This window comes from Mastigoproctus giganteus, chromosome 8, assembly GCF_048544385.1.
Source record: "Mastigoproctus giganteus isolate SK-2022 chromosome 8, ASM4854438v1, whole genome shotgun sequence".
In the NCBI taxonomy this organism is placed as follows: Eukaryota; Metazoa; Arthropoda; class Arachnida; order Uropygi; family Thelyphonidae; genus Mastigoproctus; species Mastigoproctus giganteus.
In genome coordinates, this window is record NC_143582.1 from 157,530,804 (window position 1) to 157,545,627 (window position 14,824).

General features: G+C 39.4%; 1 protein-coding gene across 3 annotated transcripts in view; it reads left to right on the forward strand.

Moving 5' to 3' along the window:
• Positions 1–14,824, forward strand: part of hgo (homogentisate 1,2-dioxygenase) — a 431,143-nt gene that overhangs the window by 401,160 nt on the left and 15,159 nt on the right. The window lies entirely within an intron of this gene.

Below are 14,824 nucleotides of genomic sequence, written 5' to 3' on the forward strand. Positions count from 1 at the left end.
CGAAGAGTGAAAACAGGTGCATGTATACTTGTGTATACACTAACTTCAAAACTTTAGTAAACAGCCTTGATGAATTTAAAGTACTTAAGTCATCAAATACAGACATTGTAGGGATATTGGATACATGGTGAATTATAAACTTAATTCACCATTTCAAGATTTTATTTCCTGGTTAGTTAAGCAGGACATAAAATCTAAGGAAGTGCATCCTTGGATGGCTAGTGCAATGTCGAGTCTGTGTGGTGTAACATAAGCACTGGTAAAACAAAAATGAGAGTAGGAGAGTTATAGGCCTAATGACTGTAATGAGTATAATGAATAACTAAAACAGAGTGGGCCAGCAAGTCAGAATGTCTTGTAATGGATTTTAACTTTCCAGATATTGACTGGAACTTGCGATTGGCCACTCACACAATAGCATTCAGGGAACAAAGAAAAGTATATGGATGTCAGATTAATTGATGAGGCTCATGGCAGAGAAGAAAATTATAAATTATCAAGCAAGACAGAAACCTACAGTAGATACGAACTGCAGTTAAGTCACAAAGGGGATTATGCAAGCTAAGGCAGATTATGAGAAGTCTCTGGCAAAGAATGCAAAGAAAAGTAGCAAAGATTAATACTACTTTTTCATATCCAATGAAGGCTAATGTGATTCATCCCATACTTCCTAGTGTTTACTTCTGTAAACACTAGGAAGTAGGGGATGAATCACATTAGTCCACTAAATATGAATGATTTAACTGATGATCATGCTCAGATTGAATAGATATTTTGCATCTGTGTATTAAATTCTAACGGGGAAACGATCTTGTGATAACTGAGGAAGTGGAACGGACACTGTTGAATCTGAAAGTAAACATGCACTTGGCGCTGATGAAATCTATTCAATTATATTAGAGAAACAGCAAAAGAGGTATGCGAGCCTTTAATCATAATTATGAAGGATCCTTGAATTCAGGTGAGGTCTCTGTAAATTGAAGACATGCAAATGGCTCTCCTTTTCACAAAGGTGAGGGGCTTAAAAAGGTGGAATAATTACAGACCTGTTACTTTGACTTCCGTAGCCGAGTGGTCAGGAGCAGGAGTGTAGTAGCACACGCTCTTCGAGTAGACCGGGGTTCAAGCCCCTGACTGCTGCTGAATACGGTCGATCTGCCAACCCGCACTGGATTTCCCTCAGCATGAATTGTTGAGGAGGCTTCCATCCTGCAGTGGGTTGATAATGGCTGCACTTTTACTTTGACTTCTCTTCCAGGAAAAATAATGGTGTAACAGTTAAAAAAGTAATGTAGGGTCATCTAAACAGAAATGAATTTATATTGCAGTCACAGCATGGATTTGTTAAGGAGAAATTTTGTCTGACCAAGCTGATTGCTTACTATGATGCAGTAAAAAAAAAAGAGCTGGATGAAAAAATAATTTTTATGTTCATATACTTAGATTTCAGAAAAGTTGTTGATACTATTGCACATAAAAGACTGCTATACAAATTGAAGCAGTGTGGTATTAGGGACAAGTTACTGGATAAAGGGATAGTTGAGTGGTTATCAATGGGCACTGCTCTTCTTGGAGACTAATGTTATTAGTGGAGTTACTTCAGGGTTCAGTGCTGGTCCAATTATTGTTTTCAATATGTAGTTGAATAGTTAGGAGAAAGAGTGCAGTAGCACACACTCTTTGAATGGACTGTGGTTCAAGCATATGACTACTAAATATGGTTAATGTTTGTATTCATGATTTATTGTAAATTCCTCTGACCTGATGGTTCTGCAGGAGTATAAACAGGATATTGGATGAAGGGATATTAGTCTTAATGTCTAAGTGTGCAGATGATACAAATATTGGCAGGGTGGTTAATGACAATTTTCAGGAAATGCTACTGCAACAAGATATAGAAAAATTAGCCAGATGGATTGAGAAGTGGCAGTTGAAGTTTAACATTGATAAATGCAAGGTACTGTTATATGTAAGGGTAGCATTAATCCCAGAATAACATGGTGGTACCACACTTCATATATAAGTTTTTGTGATATGAGAGTCCAACTACTTTCAGATCCTAAAAACAAATCTTCCATTTTTATCTTTTTTTCTTTCTTTTTTTTTTTTTTTTTTTTTTTTGAGGAGAAAAGGGCCTAAAAAAAAAATTTTTTTTTTTAAATGCTGAATATTAGGTTAAGGCCAAATTGGAGTTTAAAGTTAGGATTGAGGATTGAATTTAGATGCTCAGTTAAGTTTAATTTAGATTAAGAGCTAGCAGGACGGGTGGGTAAGTTAGAGTAGGGAAGAAGACTGAGGGTTGGGGGAAACAGATAGAAGTATGGGAACAATAGGGAAGGTGTCCCCAGAAATATCAGTAGGGATAAGCCCCACCAGGGGAAAGAGGTGGTGCTGGGGAGGGAGGAGACAGGAACCCATCTCCTCTCCCAACCAGGGGAAGGGGAATAAAGGTACCACACAAGGGAGCGTGATACGGATTGTCAGATGGTTGCTGGCAGCAGAGCTGAATGTTGCCAAGGTAGAAGTCAGTGGGAGAGACACATTTACTTCATTCATAATCTGCATTCTTACTCTACTTGCATTCTAATTTTAAATTCCCTGCTACATCTTACAGTATTTTTTTTTTTTTTTTTCTGTTAGGTTATATATATATGCAGGGTGTTTATAAATGGTGGGAACACTTTCAGTAATCTATTGCACAAAGACTAGGACAGATATCAGTGTCATATACATACCTTGTAAAAGAGAAAATGTCAAAGTTTTTTTTTTACATCACATAACTTCACAATGATTCAATGTGGGAACCATGTGTGACACGGCAAATGTCCACACAGTAATCGAACTCTTGCCATACCCTGTCTAGCATATCCTGAAAAAGGCCTCTGAGGTTGGGAAAATTCATATTGTCACACAGGATATACTGTCTAGCATATCCTGTGTGACTGTAGTGGCAGCTTCTTCAATTCTCTGCTTTAATTCCTGGATGTCACGTGGAAAAGGTGGTACATAAACACCATCCTTTATGTAGCCCCACAAGAAGAAATCATCCTTTCAACTTTGTTGGAACCATCTTTCAACAAGGCTATGCATCTGGTAGAGGTACGAGAGGTAATGCCAACTGGCGGTGAATGATGGAACTACACACCTCGGCAGTAACAACTGGGAAACTTTCATGTTTTCCCTTTCACATGGAATAAAAAAGTAAATGGTATCTCTCTCTTACTCCATGTGCAATAAATTATTGAAAGTGTTCTTACCATTTATAGACACCCTGTATATATATATATATATATATATATATATATATACACACACACACATATATACATTTTTTTTTTCCCACACTAATCTCTTTTTTTTTTTTTTTTTCAAAAGAAAAATGGGGAGTGGGGGGGAGAATGGTGTTTAGTGTAATTTTAAGTACTGTAATTAAACTAAATAAGTAAGAATATAAAAGATTAAAACTAGGGTTAGTGTGCACTTAACTGTAGCATTTATGGTTTGTGTTCTTTCTATCACACACACTTACACTCTCATTCATTCTTCTGGCTTTCATTTCATTTGTTCGGCTCTTACTTTGTGTACTGCACTCTCTGGGCACCTCAACTTACTGTTATTCATCAGTTGTGTTGCAGGTCTAGCCACAAGTTTTTGCAGGCCAGGGGAGAATGCAGTGATTGTGTTAGTAAATGTTTGTTAGTATATGTAAAGTAATTAAGTTATTATTAACTTTGTATTCGTTTGATCAATTACATTTGCTCTCATTCCCAATCACCATAACACTTATTCATTCAGTGCCCAGCTCATTCATTCTTCTTTCATTCTACATTGCATTCCCTTGCTACTAGTTTAGCTTACTAATATTTATCAGCTAATCTGCTTCCTTGACTGCCTCTTCATCTCCCTCCCCTACATGGTTATTTGGTGTGGGGCCCCAGGTCCCTATACATGGCAGAGTAGTCCCGGAGAGGGGGGGGGGGTTTCCCAAGTCAATCCAGTTTTGTTATGTCAGGTTCCTGTCAGGGTGCAGAGTACTGCTATCCTGATAGTTTTTAAGTCATCATCTGAGCGTGATGGGAGATGTGGACAGTTTTAACTATTGATTATTGTTTAATTGCTGGGGGACTGGATTGCCCTTCTTTGGATAGTTCTGTGCGTTTCGAATACTTTCTGTGTGAAGGTTGTAAAGGCTTTATAATTTTCCTCTTCGGTGATGAATATATGTTGTTCTCTCCTGGAAAGTAGTAGTAGTAGTAGTAGTAGTAGTAGTGGCATGTGATGCAAGAAAGCAAGTGTATGAGATTATGCAGCACCAGCCAAAAAAAAAAAAAAAATCACACCATTCCCTCCAAATGCCTGTCCAGTTCCTTCTTAAATTTATTCAACCTATCAACTTCCACGACAGATGGAAGTTTGTTCCAGCAATTAACCACCCGCTGGCTAAAGGCAAATTTCCACACATCTATTCTACATCTGTCCTTTCTTAATTTGAATTTATGCCCCCTTAGGTTCGTAATCTGAACAAGTGGAAGGATCCCATCAGAATTCAGCGTGCTCAACCCATTCAAGGCCTTAAACACCTCAATCAGATCACCGCGCAGGTGCCTAGTTTCCAGCCACTGCAATTTGCAGAACTTAAGCCTCTCTTGGTAAGAGGATCCCTTCATTCCCTTCACCAATCTTGTTGTCCTTCTCTGTACACGCTCAAGTAAATCTACATCCTTCCTAAAATGAGGCCTCCAGACCTGTATGCAGTACTCAAGGCGTGGCCTGACTATTGCCTTATACAGAGGGATAATCACCTCCTTTTCCCTGCTAGCAAAATTCCTATATATCATTGACAAAACCCCATGAGCTGCCCTGGCAGCCTGTCTGCATTGCTCAGAAAACTTCATATCTGACTGCACAATTACTCCCAGGTCTTTTTCATTTTCTACCACCTTAAGTGTAGTACCACACAGTTGGTACGTTTCTCTGGGGTTACTTCTACCCATATGCAGTACTTTGCATTTGTCAAGGTTAAACTTCAGTTGCCACTTCTTAGCCCATCTGCCCAAATTAACTAGATCCTGTTCAAGTAGCACACTGCCAGTACTGTCATTAACAACCCTACCAACCTTTGTATCATCTGCAAACTTCGACATTAAGCCTGATATATCTTCATCAATATCATTGATAAATATACAAAACAACAGTGGACCTAACACCGAACCCTGTGGGACTCCACTAATAACATTAGTCCAAGAAGAGCAGCACCGATTGATTACCACCCTCTGTCTTCTCCCACTTAACCATCCTTTTATCCATTGTAGCAACTTACCCTTAATACCATTCTGCTCCAAATTGTACAATAGTCTTCCATGCGTAACAGTGTCAAAAGCTTTCCTGAAATCTAAATATATGATATCAAAATTATTTTTTGCATCCAGTTCCTTTGTAACCACATCATAATATCCTATCAAATTTGTCAGACAAGACTTTCCCTTAACAAACCCATGCTCTGTCTGAATTATTGCTGCAGTCTTGTCTAGATGATCCTGCAATGCATCTTTAACCAGTGACTTTATTATTTTACCCGGAACAGAAGTTAAACTAACTGGTCTGTAATTACTCGTGTCACCCTTTGATCCCCCTTTGTTAATTGGGGATACATTTGTACATCTCCAGTCCATGGGAACCTCCCCTGAGTCCAAGGATGCTCTCATAATTATGGCTAAGGGTTTGCTTAGTTGCTTTGCCGCCTCGTTTAATATAACTGGATAGATCCCATCCACCCCAGGTGCTTTTCTTATGTTTAACTTGAACAATTTCTCCTCCACTTTGCTTTCAGTTATTCCAAAATCATTAAGTATCCTGCTACAAAGGGACTGATCTGTGCTATTAGCTGTGTTCTGCAGATGTTGTAAATTATACATTCATATAGAATGTGTGCCCAGTCTTCACTCTTGCCACAGGTGCAGTTTGGGTCATTAGTCAGCCCTAAGGAAGTTAGTTTTGCCTTTAGGGAGCCATGACCTGTCAATATAAATGCTGTAAAAAATCCAGGGGCATACCACTTAGGTGGCTTTGGGCTAACCATTGCCACCCATGGGAGAAACCTTTTGGTAACCAGACCTCTGGTTTCCTGCTCCCAATTTGTTTTCCATAGCTAATGGAGCTTTGTAGCCATTCTTTTTCTTTCAGCCTTGATGGTGTTGGCTGTGTCAAGAGCTATCTCCAGAAAATCTGTGGGTATGCCCTTTTTAAGTCTATAGTACAAGCCTCTTTTGGCTACTTCCAGGTAAAGTAGGAGAGCTCCGGCCAGCACCTGTAGTGCAGGTTTGCTAACTGTGCGACATGCTCTGGTAATAGCGAGAAGTATTGTCCTTTGTATTGATTCTAATTTTATTCCCGTTTCTTACTATGGCCACGCTTTGAACCACACCCACCAGCTCCATAGGTGATAACAGGTAGGAACATTGCATGTATGTGATTGCCAGGGTCTTCCTTTTGAGCTCCAAGTCTGCCTGACTGATCCTGGCAATCATACCTGCATAATTTCTCACTTTCTTCGCCAAGTAGGTCAAATGGGGATAAAAAGTTAATTTTGAATCGAAGACTACTCCAAGATATTTTAGTTCTGTTACCATTTTTATAGTGGTTGTGTTCATTTTGATTTGTGGACGTCTTCTTATGTCCAAATTGCCTTTTAGAAGTATTTGTTTGGTTTTGTCAGGCGATATTTTGAGCATGTGCATTCATGCCCATTCCTGCAGCAGCAAGAGGGCAGCATTTGATCTTTGCCCTACAACCACTCATGTGTTACCTTTTACAAGGAAAATCATGTCATCTGCAAAGGCCAGGCTTTCCATGAGCCCAGATCCAAGGCCAGAAATTCATCCAGAACAATGTTCCAGAAGAAAAGGCCAAGGATTGAACCCTGTTGGCAGTCTTTATTCACAGGGCATGTAAATTCCTGGAACCTTGTGCATACTGAGACACTACTATCTGTAAAGTAGTGTTTATTACCTTATATGGTGGCCCAGTGATTGTTATCAAGCATTTTCTCTGTGATTAAAGTGCAATTATCTAAAAGTGATTTATAGTTCTTTTAAGTTCCTATCCTTAAGAAATTTATTTATTTAATAACAGCTCCTGTTACAAATGTTCTTGTACAGAGCAAGAAAGAAAAACCATCTTTCTTTATTTTTCTTACTTCTGTTACTAACACTTACTATTTTATGCTTGGTCACATTAAGCACTGCTCCTGCCCCCCCCCCCCATGGTGAGGCCGGAAACCTTGGCAGAATGGCTAATCTGCTAAGGGCAAAAAGGAGCAAATATGGATCAAAATGTGTTTCCGCCTCTATAGCCAACAAGCTCTTGGCCAGAGTTAGATATTGAACATGACATGTCGCAACCCAAGAGGTTGAAAACCACTTCCTCAGTGACAGATTTTCTTGCATTCCTCATAATGCACTCTTTTGCAGATTAGCCTCTCAGTAAGCTGTCTCTGTTCCTTATCCAGAAACACCTAGAAAGTCTGGCAGGATCTCCTAAGATGGTCAAGAGACTGCAATCAGGGGACCTACTAGTGGAAACAATTAACCATAAACAGTCAAAGAAACTGCTAAAACTTATAAACTTTGCTGGAATTCCAGCAAAATTTTCTCCCCATGCAACCCTAAATACATCTAAGGATGTTATATTCAGCTGGGATCTATTGAATGTCACGGAGGAGGAGATAACTCAAGAGCTTCAAGATCAAAATGTCATTGCTGTGAAAAGAATTATGGTTAAAAGAGAAAATATACTCACACCTACAAGGAATATTATTCTAACCTTTAACACGCCAAATCTACCATCGTCAATAAAAGCAGGCTATCCACTTTGCCGCATTAGACCATACATTCCTAATCCATTGAGATGTTTTAAGTGCCAAAAGTATGGCCACTCTCAAACAGCATGCAGCGGCAACCAAGTTTGCCCTAATTGTAGGTCCTCTGACCAAACCCAAAGTGATTGTTCAGCAACAGAAATGACCTGCCCTAACTGTAAAGGCAACCATCCTGCTTATTCTAGGACATGTGACAAATGGAAAACTGAAAAGAAAATTGTAAAATACAAAATTGAAAATAAAGTAAGCTTTCAAGAAGCAAAGAAATTTATTGTTCCAAGTATTCCTAAATGTACATACTCCAATGTTATGCAAAAATATCAGTCAGCGGCCACCCATACTGATGTTACAGTCCCTTCAAACACTTCAATCTCTCACTGAGTTGGACTGTTCTCTCTAAGCAACACCCCAATATCCCTAAATAGTTGAACCAGGCAAGTAATACTGCACTTACAGTACCAGCTACATCTCCTTCTCCAGTGATTGCTTCTACATCAAATAATCGAAGCTCAAATTCAAAAAAGATTATCCAAGAAACATATATGGATACAATTGACTCATCCAAACAAGAAGACTGGTCGGCCATTCTTCTCAAAAAAAGACAAACCAAATCCTGAATGCCATAAGCCAGCCACATGAAAGAAACAGTCAGATACAGCTTCTTCTACTAAACACCAATAATGCCTTACATTCTACAATGGAATTGTATAGGATATTGTAGCAACCTTATTGATATTAAAGTCTTAATTAACCACTACTCTCCAGTTGGTTTCTAACTTGTAGACAGAAACCAACTGAAGACTAGCGGTTATTCTGTCTATTAACAAGATCGTAATACTTCAAATGCAGCCTGTGTGGGTGTGGCCATTTTGGTCATGCCCCCACGTCGGTTTGCAAAACAATTTGACCAAACAAATTGTTTTGCAAACTGAAATTGAAGTTGTTGCCGTACATTTGATAGCCCAGATTGCATTCACACTAGTATCAATCTATCTCCCACCAAGCCATACCTTCTCTTACCAAGATCTTGAAAATCTTCTAATGCAGTTACCTTCCCCTGTCTGTCTCTTGGGGGATTTCAATGGCCACCATCCCTTATGGGGATCCACTAAATTAGATAGAGACGGCTGACTAATTGAAACCTTTCTGGATAAGCAAAACCTTACTGTTCTTAATACTGGTGCACCCACTCACATGCCGACCGGGCTAGCCGAGTGGGTAAAGTACCTGCCCGGCAACCCAAAGGTCGCGGGTTCGATTCCCGCCTCGGGCTTGGATCAAAGTACTGCAAAAACCTTGGGAGGTGCAATATGGCCACAGAAGCCGATGCGCCAACAACTACCAAATCAAAAAAAAAAAAAAAAAAACCCACTCACATACAATTACCAACTGGACAAACTTCTGCAATCAATCTATTAATATGCTCCCCAATTCTGTTTCCAATCATGGAATGGTCCCCTCTGGATGATCCCATGGGAAGTGATCATTTTCCAATCATTTGTGAGCTGCTCACTACCCAACCACCATTATCACAACCCTGTAGGAAATGGAAATTCTCTCAAGCCAACTGGGTTAAATTTCAATCAGCTATCAGTCTGTATGAGAAATTTATACAAACACAGCCAATAGATGAAGCCACAGATTATATCATGTCTTACCTATTATTTGCAGCTAAATGCTCAATTCCATTGAGCATATAATCAGCCACTTCAATATTCTGATCTTCTACATGCTATCAAAACAACATGCAACAGTGCCTCTGGGCCAGACAGAATATATTATATCATGTTACAACATCTTGAAGAAAAAAATTTAAAAATACTGCTGGTCTTCTATAACTGAATCTTTCTTGAAAACCTTTACCCCACCTCTTGGTACCAGCCACAGTTCTGGCTTTTTGAAACTTGGAAAAGATCCTACCAGTCCGTATACAGTTACAGACCAATTTCCCTCTCCATAGCCTCAGTATACTGATTTTTTGCAAATATATACTGATGGCTCCAAATCACATTCAACTGTTGGAGCAGTGGCAGTATTTCCCTCTACTATTATTTCAGCTGCCCTTCCACCTGAGTATATCAGCTTCTCTGCAGAACTTCATGCAATAAAATTAGCTTTAGACAACCTGAATCTCTACCCATCTGTAAAATACATAGTATACACGGACTCTCTCAGCTCAATTATAGCAATGCAAAACTCCTCCTACAAGTTCACCCTGTGTTAAATCAAATCAGAAGACTCCTGTTACAAATTGAAGAATGTCATCAATCAGTGGCCTTTTGCTGGATCCCAGCACATTCGGGGATAAAGGGGAACGAACTTGCTGATCAAACTGCTAAAAATCCATCAACTTTTTATTTAACCTCCATTCTGGTTCCAGCCTCTGACTACAGTCACATCATACAAACAGCATGTTGTGCACAGTGGAAAGAGCTATGGCACACCCAAATCAATAATAAACTCTACTAGTTGAAACACGATCCAAAGCGTTGGCACTATAGTGCTAAAACAATGTGAAGAGAAGAAGTGGAATGAGCCTTCTATTGGAATGAGCCGCAGCCTGGAAAATAAGATGCAGGATATTTCAGAGACTGCTGGGAATCATTGGGGTACAAGTAAACACATGGGTTGTGTTAGGGTAGGTAAGAAAAAGAACAGGTGCATGTATACTTGCGTGTACACCAATGCTAGGAGTTTAGTAAATAAATTTGATGAATTTGAGGTATTGCTCAAAACATCAAAGGCAGATATTGTGGGGATTTCAGAGACATGGTGTCACACAGATATAAGGAATGCAGAACTGGAATTTGAGGAGTACAATGTCTACAGAAAGGATAGGCAGGATAGGAAGGGAGGAGGGGTTATGCTATTAGTTAAAAAACGCATAAAATCGAAGGAAGTGAAGCCAGTCGACATCGCTGGACAGTGCAGTGTCGACTCAGTTTGGTGTGACATAAGCACTGGGAGATCAAAATTGAGAGTAGGAGTGTGCTATAGGCCTAATGACTCTGATGAGTATAATAAGAAACTGTTTGGAGAAATAGAGTGGGCCAGTAAATCAGAGAGTCTTATAATGGGGGATTTTAATTTCCCAGATATTGACTGGAAGGAATTTGGGGGCTGGTCACTCAAACAGTAGCAAGGCTTTTGTGGATTTATTGCATGATTGTTTTCTACATCAGCATGTTAAAAGAGGTAACTACCATTAGGGGTAAAGGGAAGGGTTATTGCTTTCGTAAAGGCGACTACAATGGACTGAGACAGTATTTAAATTCTATACAGTGGGATCAACTGATGATATTGCCAACAGCAAATTCAAAATGGGAAGCATTCAAAGAACTTATCTTGGAAGCTACTAGGCTTTACATACCAACTAAGAAATATTGTTCAAGGTTTAGGCCTAAATGGATGTCAGATGAACTAATGAGGCATATGGCAGAGAAGAAAAATGCATGGGATACATACAAATTAACACGTGACACAGAAGCCTATGATAGATACAAGTTGATCTGTAACCAGGTTACAAAGGGGGTTAGGCAGGCGAAGGCAGATTACGAGAGATCCTTGGCAAGGGATGCGAAGAAAAACAGCAAAGAGTTCTTTACTTATGTAAACTCTAGAAGGAAGGGGATGAATCAGATTGGTCCACTTGAGATCGATGCGTCAACTGTTGATGACCCTGCTCAGGTAGCTAACAAACTAAATGAATATTTTGCATCGACATTCACACATGAGGAGTTATTCAGCGAGGGGAATGCCAGAGGTGTATTCAACTCTAGCAGTAAGCTAGAGAATCTTGTAATAACTGAGAGCAAAGTGGAGGAGAAATAGTTGAAGATAAACACAAGAAAGGCACCTGGGGTGGATGGGATCTATCCAGTTATATTAAAGGAGGCAGCAAAAGGAAGTAAGCAAACCCTTAGCCATAATTATGAGAGCTTCCTTGGACTCAGGGGAGGTACCCATGGACTGGAGATGTGCAAATGTGATCCCAATTCACAAAGGGGGATCAAAGGCTGACACAAGTAATTATAGACCTGTGAGTTTAACTTCTGTTCCCGGAAAATTAATGGAGGCACTGGTTAAAGAAGCACTGCAGGATCATCTAGACAAGACTTCAGTTATAGCTAGGACACAGCATGGTTTTGTTAAGGGGAAGTCTTGCCTAACCAATTTGATTGGATACTATGATGCAGTCACAAAAGAACTGGATGCAGGGAATAACTTTGATATTATATACTTGGATCTTAGAAAGACTTTTGATACTGTTGCACATGGAAGACTGCTGTACAAATTGGAGCAGTGTGGCATTGGAGGCAAATTGCTGCTGTTGAGGGGAAGAAGACAGAGAGTGGTAATCAATGGACACTGCTCGTCGTGGACTAATGTTATTAGTGGAGTCCCTCAGGGTTCAGTATTGGGTCCTTTATTGTTTTCTGTAATTATAAATGATATTGATGATGGTATATCAGGCTTAATGTCCAAGTTTGCAGACGATACGAAGGTTGGCAGGGTTGTCAAGGACACTACTGACACTATGCTGCTGCAACAGGATTTGGAAAGGTTGAGCAGATGGGCTTCGAGGTGGCAAATGAAGTTTAACATTGACAAATGTAAAGTACTACACATGGGAAACAGCAACCCCAGAGCAACGTATCAACTCTGTGGTACTACACTGACAGTGGTAGAGAATGAAAGGGACCTGGGGGTGGTTGTGCAAGCAGATATGAAGTTCTCTGAGCAGTGCAGACGGGCTGCAAGAGTAGCTCATGGTGTATTGTCAATGATATATAGGAATTTTTCTAGCAGGGATAAGGAGGTGATTATTCCCTTGTATAAGGCAATGGTCAGGCCACACCTAGAGTACTGTATACAGGCCTGGAGGCCTCATTTCAAGAAGGATGTAGAGCTGCTGGAACGAGTACAGAGAAGGGCAACAAGATTGGTGAATGGGACAAAGGGGTGCTCTTACAAAGAAAGGCTTAAGTTTTGCGAATTACAGTGTCTGGAAACTAGGCACCAGCGAGGTGATCTGATAGAGGTGTACAAAGCCTTGAATGGTTTGAGCATGCTCAATGCTGATGGGATTCTTCCTCTTGCTCAGAATAATCACCTGAGAGGGCATAAATTCAAATTGAGGAAAGACAGATGTAGGATAGATGTGCGGAAATTTGCCTTTAGCCAGCGGGTGGTTGGTAGGTGGAACAGACTTCCATCCCTTGTCGTGGAAGTTGATAGCTTAAATAAGTTTAAGGCTCAGCTGGACAGGCATTTTGAACAAACAGAGGGGTGAAGTGGAAGTGGTTCTTTTTATTTATTTATGTTACTTTTTTTTTTTTTTTTTTTTTGGCTGATGCTGAATAAGCTTGCTTTCTTGCATCAAATGCCTCTGCTAATGCTAATGCTTATGCTAATGCTAAGTGGTACTTGCACTGGCACAAATCGGACATACATATCTGACTCACCTCCATCTACTCACAGGTGAAGATCCTCCTCAGTGTCCATACTGTTCAGAAAATTTAACAGTCAAACATATTCTGATTGACTGCCATCACTATCAACAGGACAGAACATCCGTCTTGTTTTTCCTGAGAAATTTACGAGAATCAGTGATATTACAACATATTATTGGAGATGATGCAAACATCAACGAGTTTTCTCTTATCTGAAAATAATTGGACTATGATAAATTCTAAAATATCCCTGTAAACAAAACCAAGTGGTTATACCTAAATTTTGATTTTAGCATTTTCCTGTGAATAGGCACATTATTGCCACAGCAGCTTATGCACCGTTAAACCCCCATAACACACACAGACATACCCTTATATGGTGTAGGATTCTTTCAGTTTTTTGAAGGAATCTCACAAGATTTTGCAGCATATGTGTACACGTGGAAGTCATTGGTTAAATATATAAACTGGCAGAACAATGACAACCGTTGATATCTCTGGTTAAAGAAGAGGTTAGAAGTAGTAAGAAAAGCAATATTAGCACTTTTCAGTTACCAAATTGAAGAGTACAAGAATCACTAGTGAATGCCACTGACTCAAGTTCAAATCCGGTTTGAAAAATTGATGAACTCAAGAAACAAAAAAACCTTCTGAATTACAAACTTCCAGTAATATCAATAATCATACAGGGGCCAAATAATTTTAAGCATGTTATCGTCAGTGGTGCAGAAAGTCTGTTTAGCTTTCTCTCTTCCGGCTTGAAGAAAGCAATTTGCTTGTTTATTTTAAGAGTTTTGTCAACATGAGAAAATCCAACTACAGTTTTTCAATTCAACATACCTTATATCCATGTATTGAGGTTATTACTCTTAGATATGTTTGAGAATGTTAAGTGCAAATCTATTTACCAGTAGTGTTCAAATCTTCCACTGCCATCTTGGAAATGATTACCATATCAGACTAAACCAGAAGGATGATTCTGACTAAGGGTGATGTTACGTGAGCATGAAAAATGCTATATGTAGCACATGTGTTCCATATGAATATTGCGCAAAACTAGATAGACATGTCACAATTGCACAATGTAACATGATGTAGTATTACATGGATGTTTTTTGTTAGTCTCAAAATGGATTTTATTTTGAGAGTGACAAAATCAGTTGTGTTAGCACTCTGCATCTATTAAAAATAAAATCACAAAAGAGAAATCATTAATGGTAAGTCAATACAATGCTTAGGAGCATTCTGAGTACTCCCCACATATAAATTTCAATGCAGATAAAGTATCCCCAAAAAATTATATTCACACTATCTATATAGTTTTGAGTCCTTGACAATTTCAAGTGAGAAAATTGTGAAAATAGATATGAAGTTTTCTGAGTAGTGCAGACAGGCTGCCAGAGCAGATCATGGGGGCTTGCCAATGATATTCAGGAATTTTGCTAGTAGGGATAAGGAGGTGATTATCCCCTTGTATAAGGTAATGGTCAGGCCA